Raw genomic sequence first — 16304 nt, 5'->3', positions numbered from 1 at the left:
AGCTGTGATAAAATAATAATTTTGTTTTATTAAATGGAGTGGGATTTTTTATTTGTATAACAGGTCTTTAATGAGTACACTAAAAAAGTATTCCTGAATCCAATAGCATTACAACAGCTGATATCTCTATTTACTGTAATTACCCCCCAAAAAAAGCTTTTGATCACCACCCGTCGACCTGGCTACCGTTAGTAGCTCTGCCACATGCAGAGTCTCACCAGAGATTTATCTTGGTGTTTTTCAAATTGACCTGAATTTTCATATCCATAAATAACTGCAAGCTCAGACTTGTTAATATGAAGGAGTCAGAGCACATTTTATTCAGTTCAGATCTCAAATTGCTAGGCTTACAACCAAGAATTTTATTGTTGGGAATCACTTATGAGTTGTGTAGATTATATTCAGTTAACAGTTGTTTGTTCCAGAAAGTTGGTGCAAAATTTGCAGATTGGTTTAAAAATCCCCCAAGCCCTAGCCCTGATTTCATTCCTCTAGTTACTCTGAAGATCTTTCTAAACCCTGGCAATACCTGCCATAGAATTAAAGGTTGCAGTAAAATTATTTTGTAGCTATCAACCAAGTTTGCTTTATATGCTCCCTCTGTTCAGACAGAGATTTATTTTCCTATCAAAATGTTCTATAACTCTTGGAATTCTAAGGGTTTTTTTTTGTTTTGTTTTTTTTTTTTTTTAAATGTATTATTTTCTATGACAATTTCTAAATGATGCTAAACTATATTGAAATACTTTCACAGCTGCTTATCACAAATCGTGTATGGTGTGGCACAACTTGCTTGAAGTGGTTCTTTGTGACCCATGTTGAGCCTAGGATGGACTGCAAGAGATGAAAGTCAAGCCTGTTTTTAGTAGAAGACATGGTTAATCACTGAAATAAATTAGAACAGCAGATTCTCTATTTTCTTAAGTCCTCCAATGAAAACGGGTAATATACATGGAATGGGGTGAGATGGTCTAATGGCCCTTCCTAATATTAAAGTGGCAGCCTCTCCGTGGCGGCTCTGTCCTGTTTATCCTTCAGAGTACCCTAAAAGCGAAGCACTGTTATATCTCCCAGTTGACTTCTGTTTCACTGAGATTTAGCAGCCAGCAAACCATGACTTACATGCTAAGAAACCTACCAAAAAACCCCCAAGTGCAGACACATGAATCCTGTGTAGTATCTGACTTCAAATTAAACACGCAGCAGCGCCTGGAAAGCGTAAGATTAATTCAGGCTCAGAGTACAAGTGGAGAAATTTCAGGTGAGTTTAAAAAGTAATTTGAACTAATGCTGTTAGCAATTGATGTAAATTACCTCTAATGATTTACTCTTAATCTACTCTGGCCAGAACCAATTTTTGCTGCGAAGGGTTATGGAATGAATAAGCTTTTTTGTTGTGTTTCTTTGATGAAGGAAGCTTTTAGGAAGATGGAGATTTTTCTAGACCCTTCCTCTCTTTGCCTTTTCCAGTCCACTCCTCAACATGTTTAAGAATTCTGGATTCTGCTTTTTGCTGATGGGGCCTCTCGTGAGGCTGGCCTGATAGCAATATGAAGCTGCTGACTATTAACTAAGAGATCATTAACACAGGGATTCGTGGTACCTGGACTATTTTAACCAACTCTCTGCTTGATCCTGGGCAAATATCGCCTCTCAGCTTCCTTCTTGGAAGACTGTAGGGGAAATTCCTATGCAGCTCTAACTGAACTTTCGTTTTGCACTGGTGTCTGGGGTGTTAATATTTGATCATGGATGTGCTACCAATAAGGGCAGAAGGAAGTTGTTGATGGAAAAGTTGACAACTGTTTACAGCAAATCCTAATGGTGTGTCCTAGATTAGCAGAAAGGCTTGACACGTTGATGTTTAAGTCTTTTCTCATGAATGTTTCATCACTAGCAGTAATAAGTCATTGTACATCAATAATTTTCTACTTGATCCCTCTGATTTTTTTCCAAATTAAGGCATATTCTCACTTGCACTATCACCTAAATGCCAGATGCACAAATCCACTCAGGCATCTCTGTGCTGACTGTCACACCACCAGCTTTTAAGGCACCGAGGTTTTGCAGCAGAACTCATGAATGCGCGCTAGGCGAGTTGGCTCCAGCAGAGACGGGTAGGCACGCAGGGAAGGAGTACACGGCGGCTGCTGTGGTGACCACAGTGGATGCCCAAGTGACCCTACAGAGCAGATGCAGAAGGGGCACATGTGGCTAAAGCCTCCCTGGCCTGCTTGACTCACAGATGAGTACCGACGTAAGCCTGGCATCCAGAGCTCAGATATCTTTCATCCTAGAAGCTGACATCCTCTCTTTGTTGTGGTCACCCTTTTTCTTGTACTGCTGAACTATGTGTTGGGGTGCAGCAAGGGCCAGCTGCTCCCGAAGGACAGGTGGGACAGGAACTGAGGTGACTGATACTTGTAACGCTGGCCCAGGCGATGGGGTGCCAGGGTTGTCCTCGCGGGGAGAGGAATCAAGCCCATGTCAGAACACTCACCTGGAGGCACCCCCTGCACCTCTCCTGGCTGAGAGCTTACAGTTCGTAGTAGAGGAGACAGTACAGACAAGAGGGACTATGCCTCTGCTCCGGTGAAGCTCCTGGTTGTCCATCATGCTCCAGCAAGTCACTGATGAAACGCACAGCGTGTTGAGGGACCGGAGCTCCATCTGCCTTAAAAGCACTTCTGAGGTTTCTTGCTGACTTTAAAATTGTGCTCCTTTTCCCCTGGCAACGCCACTTCCGTAGCAGGGGAGAGGAGCCTTTCTCCGCGCAGTTACCGGGCTGCTTTCCAGGGCAGTGTATGCACTTTAAGGTATCAGACCCAGCGAACAGAAGAACTGCAGCTGGGTCCCTAACCAGATGCAAATGACACAGGGTGTTAAGCAAAGAAAGATGTTGAGGAAGGCCAAAGATTAAAGCAAACCATAATGCCACCTGGAGTTAGATTTTTTTTTCTGGTGATTTCACTTCAGATTTTGCAATTCAGCTCTTGAATCTTCAGATCAGGTGAGCATCACAGCTTCCATTTGCTAGGAGGACACCTTTCAAGTCCTCAAAACTGAGGATAAAAAAAGCCTGAGAGCTCAAATGCCAAAGTGCAAGTCTGACTTTCTTTGCCGTAAAAAATATATTTTAAATTGGTTTTAGACACTTCATATGACCTTGTACAGGATCGTAGGTGGAGGAAGTGGCTTCTGAATATTTAAAGTACCATTAATTACTTGTATGTCACATACTGGTGGATGTGGAAGTCCAGCTGGTAAAACAAGAGACAATAAATGAGGAATTGTTTAGCCTGAAGCCTGAAACTCATCATGGGACTTAGTATGTGAACCAAAGCAGCAGCAAATAGGTCAGCATACTTCCAACACAGTTTGGGCTTTGTAAGTCAAATTTAAAAGAAACTATTCAAACAAGTGGGTATTTATAGCACATGGCACTTTAATTGTAAGCTCCTGTTGTCCCTGAGTGTGTTAATCGTTTATTTCTTTTTTCAGTATCATAGTTTCCTCATCTCATCCCCAGGTTCTCAAAAGGAATCTTGTTTTTCAGATAGCATCCACTCTCAGGTAAGTAAGCTGTCCTGTAGCTACAGGTCACCTTGCGCATTTGTTAGGGATGAATCAATTAATTGTATCTTTGGGGGGAAAACTGGCATAGAAATGAGGTGAGAGTAGACAGCTGCAGTGGTGAATACCACACTAGAGACTTTTGTTCTCTCTCCTCCTCCGCAGAGTTCCCGTGAAAGCTGGCAAAGCGTGGGTCAAACTGCCCGCAGATAAGCGTACTTCTATTCCTTAGGCCGGTGTGTAAGTGAAAAATATGATGATAAAATGGTAAGTTTCAGTAACTTCCATCTCCTACAAAGACTGTGAAGGAAAGCCATGAGTTAGCCCCCGCCACGCAGCAGGCAGCCCTGCTCACCTCACCTCAGTTTGTACATCTCTGGCTCTGGTACCACTGGTACCAGCTCTTCACGTGGGACGCTCGCTCACCCTTCGCGCTCTGCCCGGACCCCCGGCTAGAGCCCGTCTCTGTGGGGCAAGGGCCCGCCCTGGCTCGGGAGTGTTCCCGCTGTTCTCTGCCTCCTGGCTGTTACAGCTGCAGGTAAGAAAATACCCCTTACGCACGCAGGGCACCCAGTAGCCAGCTCGGCCCGTAGGGAGGAAGAAGCTGCCATTCAGAGTAATGAAAACACAGAGGGAAAACCAGGGAGGGTTTGGGGATCCTGAAGGGAATGGGTGGCAGGCTCCTGCCATAAGGACAACGGGTGGTGTGGGAGGGAGGGAGACGGGGCAGGAGTGGGAGGAAGCGTGGTGACCCACTCAGGGATCGCCACTGCTACTTGCACTCCACAAGCCCTGCGTAAAAAGCAGTGCATGACCATATGTTTCCTTGGTTTATTATACCAGGGCTGCTAGGCAGCCCTAGTTAGGATATTTGTCAGTTCCTGAGGGCCTGATCATAATAACTGAGCTGCAAGACTCTAGGAAATTCGAACCCATTATTTAGTGTACAAATAGATGTAAATATAGGTACGCGTATTTTCTCACGAGTAGCCCTTGGCCCAATAATGACTCTGTCCACCTGTGTTACACAGTATTTCCTTAATATAACTTAATAATAGTACATTAGGGATGAAAGTGATCTTGTATAATTACAGACACAAGTAAGAAGCATACACCTGTGATTTTACCTTCCCTTCTGGGCCCTACCGGTACATGAACTGTTCCCAGAGTCTCTTTTAATTCAAAATGACCTACTTATCTGTAGACAGCTCTGGCTGAAATGACTCGCATAACATAAGAATGGATTTCATTACTGACCTAAAACAATTTTTTATGAAATTTGATGAACTTTAAAAAAAGAAAACTTTTATATGATTCTGTACTTTTGGGCTTCTTCTAGAAAATAATTAAATGTTGAAAAAATTATATTTCTCTATAATTCTAGATCCAGATGGAATAAAGATGCACAAGCAATCTCAATCACAAGCCTGCCCATATAATTTTTCCAGGCAAAAATCATCAGGGATAAGCTTTGGAGATATTCTCTCCAAAGAAACAAAGAAAATAATTTATAGCTATTTTGCATCAAAAACTGGAAATGTTTAATTTCTGCAAGATTCATTCCAGGGGTTATGACTGTATTTCCATACTTTTTATTCCTAAGTAGCATTTCTCCAATGGAAAATATTTTGTTAGCGTTTTCTGGTTAATAATTTGTTGTGGGTGAAGCAATACTCTTCATTTCAAAAAAAGAGGTTTATTTTTGCTTGCCATTTCAGCTTTTTGTGACAAATACGTATGATGCCTCAGGCTACTGCTGTTTGTGTGAGAAGATTCCTATGTCCCTTTGTCTGAGATGCACCTGATTTCACTTTGGTGTTTCACAGAGCCCAGAAGCAATATTGTTCATGAAAAAGAATAGCAAGTGAAAAGGACCACTGAGGATAGTTTACCTGTTCTAATCTATGGGTGGGAAAGCATACGCAGCCTGGTCCTGATGCCACTTGGACAGGTTTTACACTGGCATACTTTATTCCTTTCGGGGGTGTTTTTCCAATTGGTCTTAGGTCACACAAACCCAGAGTGAGCCTTGCAAACGGTGAGGGATGTGAAGTCACCCAGTAACTTAGATTTCTTATGGTGCCCAGGAATTGCCTCTGACTGGCTTCCCTGGGATCGGAAGTAGAAAAAAAAAAGAAAATATGACATGAAATGTCAAAAGACAGGGTAAACAATCAGTTGCCTTAGTGAACAAATGTTGCTGCAACAGCATCCTCTACGTCATGAGCACAGATTTCTCATAACTTTAGCAAATCTGGATCTTGAATAGAAGCTAGATGGCTCAGGAGAGACCTTAATTTTGGCAAGTGAGACCTTGTCATTTCCTTCAAGGTCAGGACCCTACCAAGGGATGCAGTTTGTGCTGGGTCTACAGCAGCCAGCTAGGGGTCTTTCCACTGACTGCAGTAGGAACAGTTTAAGGCTTTAGTTCTCAAATCAGTTTTGTCCAAACATGTAAAAATATTCTCCCATATAAAATATTCTCCATATAAAATATACTCCCACCATAGAGGCTGTGATTCTGCATGCTGTTTTGTTTTTACAAAACTCATCTGTGGTACTGCAGAACCAATATTTACTATGAAGTGGAAAAAACAGTTATGTAGGCTTTTGTCTTTTTCAAGTTAAAAACTTGTTAATATTTGTTACTGAACAGGTATAACCGAAATTATGAGGAACTCACTTGTACAGTGCCACAATTCTCAGCTAGTTAATTTTAAAATTGTAATTAGATTTTCTCCAGCATTTTAATTACTGAAGCCAAGGGAGCCCTCATGTTCCAAGAGAAAGATGCAGTAAAAGTTTTGTTATTTGCACAACTTACCCTCAGATTCTGAAAAGCAATGGAAAAACTTCTCCTCCAGTTTAGTTGATTCTGCTCGGTACACAGGGTTCAGTCTCTCTACTGCATGGCTGGTATGGTAACAACTATCTGCATTAATCAGAAATTGAAATTGCCTCAAGGAATTCAGAGCAAGCACTGGACTGACCCATCTAAAGGATGAAAGAGTGATACTGTGAACCTGTTTATGAATAAAAATCCCTTTGTTACTGTTAGAAAGCTTTCTTTTGCAATAAATGGAGTTTCTTTATCCGTGAAAACCTGCATGGTTCAAAATATGCTTTGTCTACTCTAGTCCCAGCACTTAATTCTCAGCCTACCACCTGACTGTGTTTCATGGAAACCAGGAGTCCTTTGACATTAGAACCATATTCAAAATGGACGTAATGAGTCCTCCATCTGATCCGATCAGAGGCATTAAATATAATGGTTTATTTTGTAAAAGCAACAGTAAATGTGAACACCTGCCTTATAGCTCCCAGGGGACTCTTTTCAAAATAAACCTTCCTGGTAGTTGAGATGAGCTCAGAAAAGCCATTAGCATCTTTCTGAAATTACACTTTAATGATCACAAAGACCTTTGCAAAGCTTTCTATTCTCTTTCTCCCTTGCACATCCATTGGGATCTTAGCACAGTGTCCTCTCAGGAGGGCTCTGGCAGTGAGACAGCTGTAAACGCTGTCCCCTTTCACAGCAGCCCAGGGTGCTCATACGGGTCCTCCATGGCTGAGCAGTGCTGTGCTGGTGGGCTTGCTGTTTCGTGCCAGGTCCTGTGCTCCATACACATTGGTCCATGCCTGGGTTCCACCCTTGTGTAAAGGAAGTGCTTCTTCATCTGGGGAAATCTGGGTGAGGACCAGCACGTAAGGCATGCCGAGATCCAGACCATGGATACAATATAGACGTAACTTTTGCCAGGTCTGACTGTGCCCTGCTGTTCCCAGTCCTCCAAAAATGTCCAGGTAGGTCTCCTGTGTCCCCCACAATGCCCCAGCTGCCAGTGTGCCTCATCCTTGGCCTCACACCACAGAAAGCTGACCCTGGTGGGCTTTGAAGAATGCTGTCTCTAGCAGGATGCTGTGAGGAGATGTGATGTGTGTAGAGAGAGTTAATGGTGCTGATTGGTATCTGCAAGGCCAGTGCCTTCTCCACAGACTGTGATGTTGCATTTTCTCTGTGTCACATTTGAACAAAGTCCAAGATGGATCAGCTACACAAGGGCAACCCTCTGGCATGACTCAGGAATCCAGCTTTAGCAAATGTCTTGAGACAAGTGCCCGTGCTGACCACAGTAGACAGAGGAGATCAAGGACACGCAGACTGTACGGGGGGCTCCTAAGCTAGCTAACACAGTAAGCAGCCTTTCGTAGTGAGGAAACACGGCACCCTGATGTGGAGAGAGATTTCCAAAACACCACATGCCTTCCTGCCCTACTCCACTGTCGGGAATGGAGAATTATGGGCTCTGCAGAGATTGTGGTCCCTTTTCTAGCTACTTTGCAGTGACTCAGTGACATTTTTGCACAGCAGTAAATTGGAGCCCAGCTAGGTTTGCTGAGTCCATCGAACACCAGGCAGCGTGCTCCCGCCTGCCAGCACACACACGCACATGGCCCGACCCTCTCCACGTGCTACCTGCTTGAATCAGATGTCACTATCAGCACTCACACAGTGCAACAGCATTTGCCAGGGACACAGACCTACCTGCGTCCTGCCCTGCCTGACTTCTCGCTCTTGTCACGAGGCAGGTCGAGCTCTGCAGCGAGCGCGGCTGGTACTCCAGCACTGGTCTCAGATGCCTGCCGTGCACTGGGGACACCTAAGTCAGCAGGACGTTCTCCACCAGTTTGCTGCTATTTCACAGAGACCTGGCAGAGCAGCAGGGTCAGTCTGGAGCTGGCAGAGAAGGCAGGAGAGTTCCTCCCACCCTCCCCTGCTTGCCTGTGTTTGCTCGATCCCCAGCTCCTGCCACGTTGCTGCCAGTCCTCAGCACAAAGCCAGCAGGTTATGTGTCAACCACCAAAGAGCTGGGAGACTGCTACAAGGGGTGCCCGTGACCTAAACAGAGCTTGCAGGGCCCAGGGGCAGGCAGTCACCGCATTGAAGCCCGACAAGAAGGAACGTAGGGATCTGATGAGCATCTTCCTTAACTTACTGAGGCAGGATGCCTCACAGCCCACAGGGGAACTCTTCAGCTGTTATTTGGGCTGCCAGAAGCTCCAGAAGGCAGATACTCAAGAGGTGCGAGTTGCCCAGCATGCTTGCAGTCTGACTAGGCTGTGGGTGGTGGCACTAAGCGTTGGAAGGGAAGGTGGGAACACAGGGCTGCTTGTCTGGGGCTTTGCCCCTCTTTCGCTTTATTTATTCAGAAAAGCAAGAGTCAGCAAGAGGGAGCATAGCTGTGCAGCACCAGCAAAAGAGAGGCTGAGGGGCTGTGTTGGACCCCTGTACAGTGTATACCAGTCTAGTCACAGGTTGTGTTTGTGGCAGGTGCGTTGAGACTAAACCTTGCTAGGAAGGTGCAAAGGAGTGTAGGACATCTCTCGTACTGTGGACTGCTCTGCTGATATGCATTTTGAGTATGTTGGTCAACTCATAAGGCCCAAAGTTTAAACACTGTAAGCATAGGCAAGGCCATCAACCCAGGAACTGCAGGATCCTCTGCTGTTTCTAGCAAAGACAAATGCTTCTACATTTTAGGAGCAACAACTGCCAAGTCAGTCCCGGTCAGTGCTCCCACTGCCATTTTCTTGTTGTGGGAAGCTTTCTCAGCTCAACTTCCCTGAGTTGTGCTGGTCCACTTTGAGAGGTAAGGGTGTCACAGATTTTACTAGGGGAGTTCAAGCCCTGTTCTGCCCACTGGCCATGGCAAAAACTAGCCTATAAATGTAGTCCATGTCTATGTCTAGATACTGCAAATCACCACCTCCCTCTGAGTGTTAGGTGCAGCCACTGACACCCATTCTGTGTCCCTCGTTCCCATAAAACCCATGGGATGCATAAGATCTTCAGTCCTGGCCATTGTTCCATCGCCTATGCTGGTAATTTTTTAAGTGTCTAGGTGTGCTCAGTGTGAACTAGAGGCTTCTGAAGATGTGCATCTTGAGTAAAGTGCTCTGATATTCAAGTGAAATACTGTCTGTTGTAGCAATAGATCTTGCAGCTGTTTTCAAAGATCTTGTTTGTGTTATTGTTCTTACTTTAAATGTGGAAAGTGAAGTGATTTTCTCATGGTCACCCAGAATAAAAAGTGGTGAATAGGATGCTTTTCTCCTGATCTTAAAACTAGTACTTGTAATTAAAAAAAACATGCTGCCTCTGAGTGCTATGATTGTTGGGGTTTTTTTTCCACAAATACCTGCATGCACAAGGGCAGAACCTCCCTGTTATATTTTAATTGCATTCACTACTCCGTTAGTTGTGTGGGCAGGTTGTGTAGAGCTGGTCAGGATTTTTTATAAAGTAAATTTCAGGAAGACCCAATTTTTGTAGCCAAAAAATCTTCTGTCAAAATCCATTTTAACAAATCTTTCACTGGTAATGCTTAATGTCCAGATGGAATTTGAATGATCTAAACACAGGTCTCCTATATTCTAAAGGGCATCCTGGAAATCACAGTCAATCATAAAAACTACTTGTTTTTGCTCTTATGCTTTTTCTGGCTTAATGAAACCACAACAAAACATGTTTGCTTCACTTATATACCAGACTTAAAAAAAATTCTGACATTGCCTTAACAGTCAGAACATAATGGCCTTAATACCCCATTCATTTGAAAAACTTTCATTTGCATAGTGCTCACTGTTATTGTGATGGAATGACTTGATCTCATTAACGTCTTGGGACAGTGAGCAGAGCTACTGTGGGTTGTGCTGCTTCTGTGGAAATGCAGCGTTAGCTTGTAGGGTGTCAGGAAAGACCCCACTTGGGAATATGTACTATTTTAAGATAACTTTTATAGAGAATTGAGTCCTGAGTCAATACTGCAACACTTAAATGTTTGGTATTTTTTGAATGTTCTGATGTTCTTGCTATTCTGTGAAGGTAATTTTGAGATGCCTTGGGCTAGAGGAAAGGTTTAATTCTACCATTGAGGACCTCCGATAAAATGTCATTACGATTAAAGAGATTTAGTCATGGTTTTTGACGCAAAACAAATCTACTTATGATATCATAACCTGAGCGCAAAAAAAAAAAAAAAAATTACGCTAAGTGGGAAGTCTAGGCGATTCAATTTTAAGGTGTTAGGGTAGCTATTAAAACATGAAATGCTTTGCAGCCCTCTGAGTGGGAAGCCATTCAGCTAGAGACATATTTTTGATCGTGCATATGTGCACACTGACTTTCTCTAGACTCTAGACTTGTTTCTTGCTCTTTCTCTAGACTTGTTTTCATCTTTCTTGGAAAGATATGATGGGTCCATAACAGAAATCTGTCATAAGTTTGGAGAGTCCTGTTTGCATGAACCTGTGGGAGCTCCCAAAAGCATTGTGGAAGAGGCAGCCCTTTTTTGGGGTGCAGGGATGCGGGGAAGGAGCATTCAGCTCTGTGGACATCTTCTTCTTTTGGGTGTCTATAGAATATTAAAACCTGGGTTGAAATCCTAGCTCTTTGGATGTCAATGGCAAAACTTCATTGATGGGAGTCAGGCTAGGTTCCCACTTTTCTCGGCTTGCACTGACTTCAGCCCGGCTTGCCCCCCGCAGGAAGCCTGACCCTGTTTAGAGACTAGCTTTGAGGAAAGAGCGGTGCCCGAGCACGGTGCCAGGGCACGACAGCTGCCGGAGGGCAGGCCAGCCAGTGTGACCCCAGCCCAGGCCACCGTCCCCCCGGCCACTGTGCACAGGGGGCAGAGCTGGGGGAGACCCCCGAGGAGGCTGGTAGTGCCCTCAGGGCCCTGACAAGCAGAATGAAATCAATTCATGGATAGGAAAAGCCAGGGAAGTAATTTAAATCATGCATCCTGATGACCGCTCACACAATAGTATGCAGGATTATGCCTTTCTCTAAAAACGTTTTAAATTCCATCTAGTTTGTCTTTTGCATATGAAATGACATCGTGTCCAGCCATGGCTCCTCCTCCTGCCTTCTTCACCTGGGAATAATTCTTTTTCTGTCTTTATGTTAGCTTGGAGGAGATGCTAGGCTGTGATGAAGTTCCCTCCTGAGCGGTTTATACAGTTATGCAAATCTACCTCCTTTCCTCCTTCATCCAGTGTTTTTGCCTGGTGTGAAATTATTTCTTGGCCTTTCAATTCTATGTAATTTTTCATATTTTTCTTAAATTACAAAGCTTAAAATTGCCCACAGAAGTCATCAGTATAAGCCACGGTGGCGTAATTGTTGCTAAGGATAATGAACCTCCTACTGCTCACGATGGTTTTGAAATTTCTGTATTATCTAAGATTTCTGTATTATCTAAGATTTCTGTATTATCTAGGATTTGCAAAAATCTAGCTAGAAACCTTATGAGACTTTTTTTCATTGTGCTTTATAGCGGTTCGCATATTTCCATGCGGAAGTGCTGTGAGGCCAATCTGGTCTGTTTGGGCTATATCAATTTCATTATATTGCCAAACCTTTCTTTTCCCAGAATTCTGTATTTCTCAGATATGTTTCGCTGGCTTCATTAGAGCTAGGACATTACTCTTCTTCTTTGAAGCAAAAACTAACTTTCACATTGATTTATTTATTATTATTAACACCAGAGTTTACCCCTATTTTTATATTAATGCACTAGAAGTGCTGGGTTCTGCAACAGGTACCAGTGCTAGAGCAATGAGAGTGTAATATTGTACATTTGTCTCCCTATAAAAATGGTTCTGTTTGCAAGTGGAAATGTGCTCTGCTTTGTTAATGGAGGGTGCGTGAGCAGAAAGTTAAACACAGAACTCATCCCTGAAGTCTATAGAGGTAAATATGTGGGGGAAGTTACTTAATGATTACTTTCATGATGGATATGAAGTCAAGTCCACTCCTATTATAGTATACTGGAAAACTTGAAAAAGAAAACCTGTTGAGTCTTTGACATTTGTTCCTACCTTATCAGATTTCATAAATTTTCAGCCAATCTAAGTCAGGGTACCTGGCAGCTTGGAGAGCAGTCTGTTTGGTAGACCTGTTGTTGAAGTATGGAAGTTACCAGCTCAAAAGCTTTTTGCACTGTGGGTTTGCTTGTGACTATTGCTGAAACATTGCTTCCCTTATTTCTGAGAAAAAAAGGCTTATCTAGGTGATAGGAGTTTAAAAATAATTGCAGTAACTTCATTTTTAAAGCTACGAAGTTCAGAAATTTCCCATGAATTAGAAATATTTTGTTTTAGTTAGAACTGTCTTTCAAAGCTGTATGAATTTTCTAGGCCAAAGCAAATGATAGTAAATACTTCTTTGTAGTTTCAGTCTAGTAAGATGACCTGTCTGGAGGGTATATTCTGAGTAACCAAAAGATATATTTTAAGATCCTTTACTGACCTTATCAAGATTTTAATATAACATTTTGAAAAGGCCTGTGTTACTATCAAAAGAGAATTAAATGTGTATTTTTAGTTAATTCTGAAAGAACAGCTTAAGAATACCTACCAAAAATGAACTGAACTGTTTAGCAATTTTTTTGAAAGGTAAGACTTATTAATGATCTACATAAAACTTAGAGAAAGCATCTGCTAAATATTTCATATAAATTACAGGTTCATAAGATTTTAAGCCTTTAGACTTTGAACTATAGACTTTGAACTTAGACTAAAGACTAAGACCCTAAGACTTTGAACTATAATGTTGGTATCTTATTTAATAAATGAAAAAGTCTCTGATAAGAAAATGTGCAGACATATATGGATGTTAAATTATCCGCTGGAAAGAGCCTGTATTGTTCTCTAATGCAATGAGAATTGTAAGAGTAACACAAATCTGTAAATGTGAAGGCCATAGAACTAGGGTTATTATCTTTTTAAGTCTGTAGTGACTTTATAAAAATTTTGAATGGAAATTTATATGATTCATATTCTTTGTGTGCGATAGAATGAAAAGCCATATATAACAATTGCTTTAAAAGGCAGAAGATTTTTATTTGCAAAGAATATGCACTACAAGACAGTAACAAAAAATTACAAGAGTTCCTCAATTTCAAGATTGAACAAAGAACTTTATTGCTTCAGTATATCTGTGGTTTTCTCTCCCTTCTTCCATAGAAAAAAATCAATAGAAGAATCATAAAAGCCTTCGCTTTTCACATTTCTACCTTACCAGATTTGCTGAACTTTGGAAGAATGCTATAAAAGAAAATAAGATTTTAAAAATTTGAAAAGAAATCCCCTCACAACAATCTTCAATTGTATATTGTTACAAAAATCTGGAAAAATATTTAAAAAAAAAACCTTCAAAATACCAAAAAATCATTTTATATCACAAAAATGTTTTAAAAGGAGAGGCATAGAGAACTCTAAACAAGCTCAGTATTTAAAATTACTGTAGCCACCTGCTTTTTCCATTTTTAGAAATGGAAAAACTGTCTTTTTCTACCTCTTTCTCTGAAGAGGTACCTCTTTCTCTTGCCTCTTTCTCTTTTCTGTCTTTTAATGGCTTTATATTACAAAATAAAAGAAATAGCTATCCCATCAACTTCTCACTTTGTCATCTGCATCATCTGCTTTCTGTATTGCACATTTAAAAATAAGAAATAATAGATGCAGATAAATCTTTGGTTTTGAACCTGATATCAGCTTGGTCATTTGGCTTTTGAAGATAGTTTTGTCTGTTTTATCCACAAGTGATTATCAGTGCCCTGAGCTCCTACTTATATGGAGAATGTCCTTTTCACTAAGTATTTTTTCTCTTTACTAAGGCTGTCCTGTGAATACCGTTACCAGTAGGGCCTCACTGTAAATAATTTGGATTTGAAGCCATCAAAAGAAGTTGACTGTTCTCTTTTGTATTGAATACCACAAGCAGTCTGACCACTCAAAGACCGCCGGGGACATCAATATCTGATGGCAGTGGTTAGTGCTCAGTACCTGCTGCCATTCAGCTTTAGCCTTGGCCAGGCCTTGGAGTTGGATTTTGGTAGGCTTAAGCCTGAATTCCGAGGCTTCAAAAAGAAAACTGGAGCTCTTAGAACTAGTGTCCTTCAGCCTAATGTCTTCAGGCAACAGAATTGCTCTTTCGTAAAGTCATTGAGGACAAAGTTTTACCTGTAAGACTGACAGCATTTTCTCATCAATCAACCCATGAGTAACTCAGCTGAGCTTGCTCTGGTGACTGACCTGAGGACAGTCCTGTAGCTCAGCAGGAACATGTCACTGCACAAGTCTCTTGACTTGACATTTTACACCGGTACATTCCTCCCAACAAACAGGAGGAGGAAATGCAGTTGAAGTATTTCATTGTCATATCTTTCTTCTACACTATTGTGGTAGGGGGAAATGCATTTAAGTTACTGTTTGGCTTCTTGTTTGAAAGGTCTGCTTTGTTTACCCCCAGATATTAGCTGGGAACAGAGAGAATTCAAGAATGTGGAATTTCACAACAAGAAAAGAATTTTAGATAATGTTTTGAAAAACACTTGAGAAAAACACTCAGTAAACTGAGAAGACAAAAACCAATGCAATATAAATAAGACATAGAATATCTGAGGTGGTTCGGCCGTCATGGTATGTTTCAACTCTAGGAACATGTGTAAAATGCTAAAGAAAAAGAATATATGCTTAGATGAAAAGGAATATTAGGTTAAAGAGTGCTAGCAGATGGCTGCCCCCTTGGGGAAGAAATCTTATCTAAGTTATTTAAGTTCAGATATGAAGTTATATGGAAAGTCTTAGGTCATCTGTAGATAGGAACCCTGGATGAACACTGTCTTGAAGCTGAAGCCCTCTTTTTTTTATTTTTTTCAGTACTTGGATCTATATAAAGTAGTTGAATATTGCTAACAATATGTAATCTTATTTTATATAAAAATTCTCTTCTATATAAGGTAAATTAAGTTGTGTTTTGTTTCAGAGTAGTAGTATAATGTTGAAGTGAATTCTCTGATTTCAGTTCAGGTTGCAGAACAATTTTGATGCATGTGAAATAGAGCCATTCTAGAGGAAACTAACTGGGAGCTTCACTCCAGATATACACCAAATGCACTCCAACTTCAATGGTGACAAAGTGGTCCAAAACAGCATTTGGTCCTTTGGTCAGCTTCAAACTACCTGTGTGATGGAGACATTCAGAACAGGCTCAATATAGCAAAAATAAAACACCCGAACTGTCTATAGAGTTGATGTAGAAGAATCAGCACTTTCCTATCTACTGAGTATTATTTCTATCTACTGATCCACTCTTACAGCAACAAATTAATTGCTAATGTAACCATCGAATGATTGTGTCTACTCCTAATCCAAAGTAATCTTCTACTACATAAAATAAATCCAAGTGCTGCTTATGCTGCTTGAACTGACTTTCTGACTGTGGAAAGGCCCAACTTGATTCTAGTTTCTTATCTCCGCGGCTTTCTGATCACATACTCATTAGCAAGGCTAAAACCCAACTGGGCATACGTATACTGCCTGCATTTCTTACTGTTGTTTTGCTAAGCTCTATTTGTATTATTTTATAACATTTCTTAGTGTTCTTAATGGTATTTTAACCATTTCTTAATACCATTCCAGTCTTAAATTCTTAATAATAATTCAGTAATTTATTTTATATCACTTCCTTGTATTATCTTTCATGTTATACAATATCATAAACTAAGTTTAATAAGTTTACAACTGAGAGTCTGGATTCCTAAAGATCTCTATAAAATAGTCAGTGATTACCAGATAAGAAAGCTTTTTCCTTACACAAGTCTAGAGATATTGTCTCTTACAATCTAATGTTTTAAGTGGAGTTTGCTCTCAGACCTGACATT

This window comes from Mycteria americana, chromosome 3 (assembly GCF_035582795.1).
Source record: "Mycteria americana isolate JAX WOST 10 ecotype Jacksonville Zoo and Gardens chromosome 3, USCA_MyAme_1.0, whole genome shotgun sequence".
In the NCBI taxonomy this organism is placed as follows: Eukaryota; Metazoa; Chordata; class Aves; order Ciconiiformes; family Ciconiidae; genus Mycteria; species Mycteria americana.
This window is presented reverse-complemented; position numbering follows the sequence as displayed.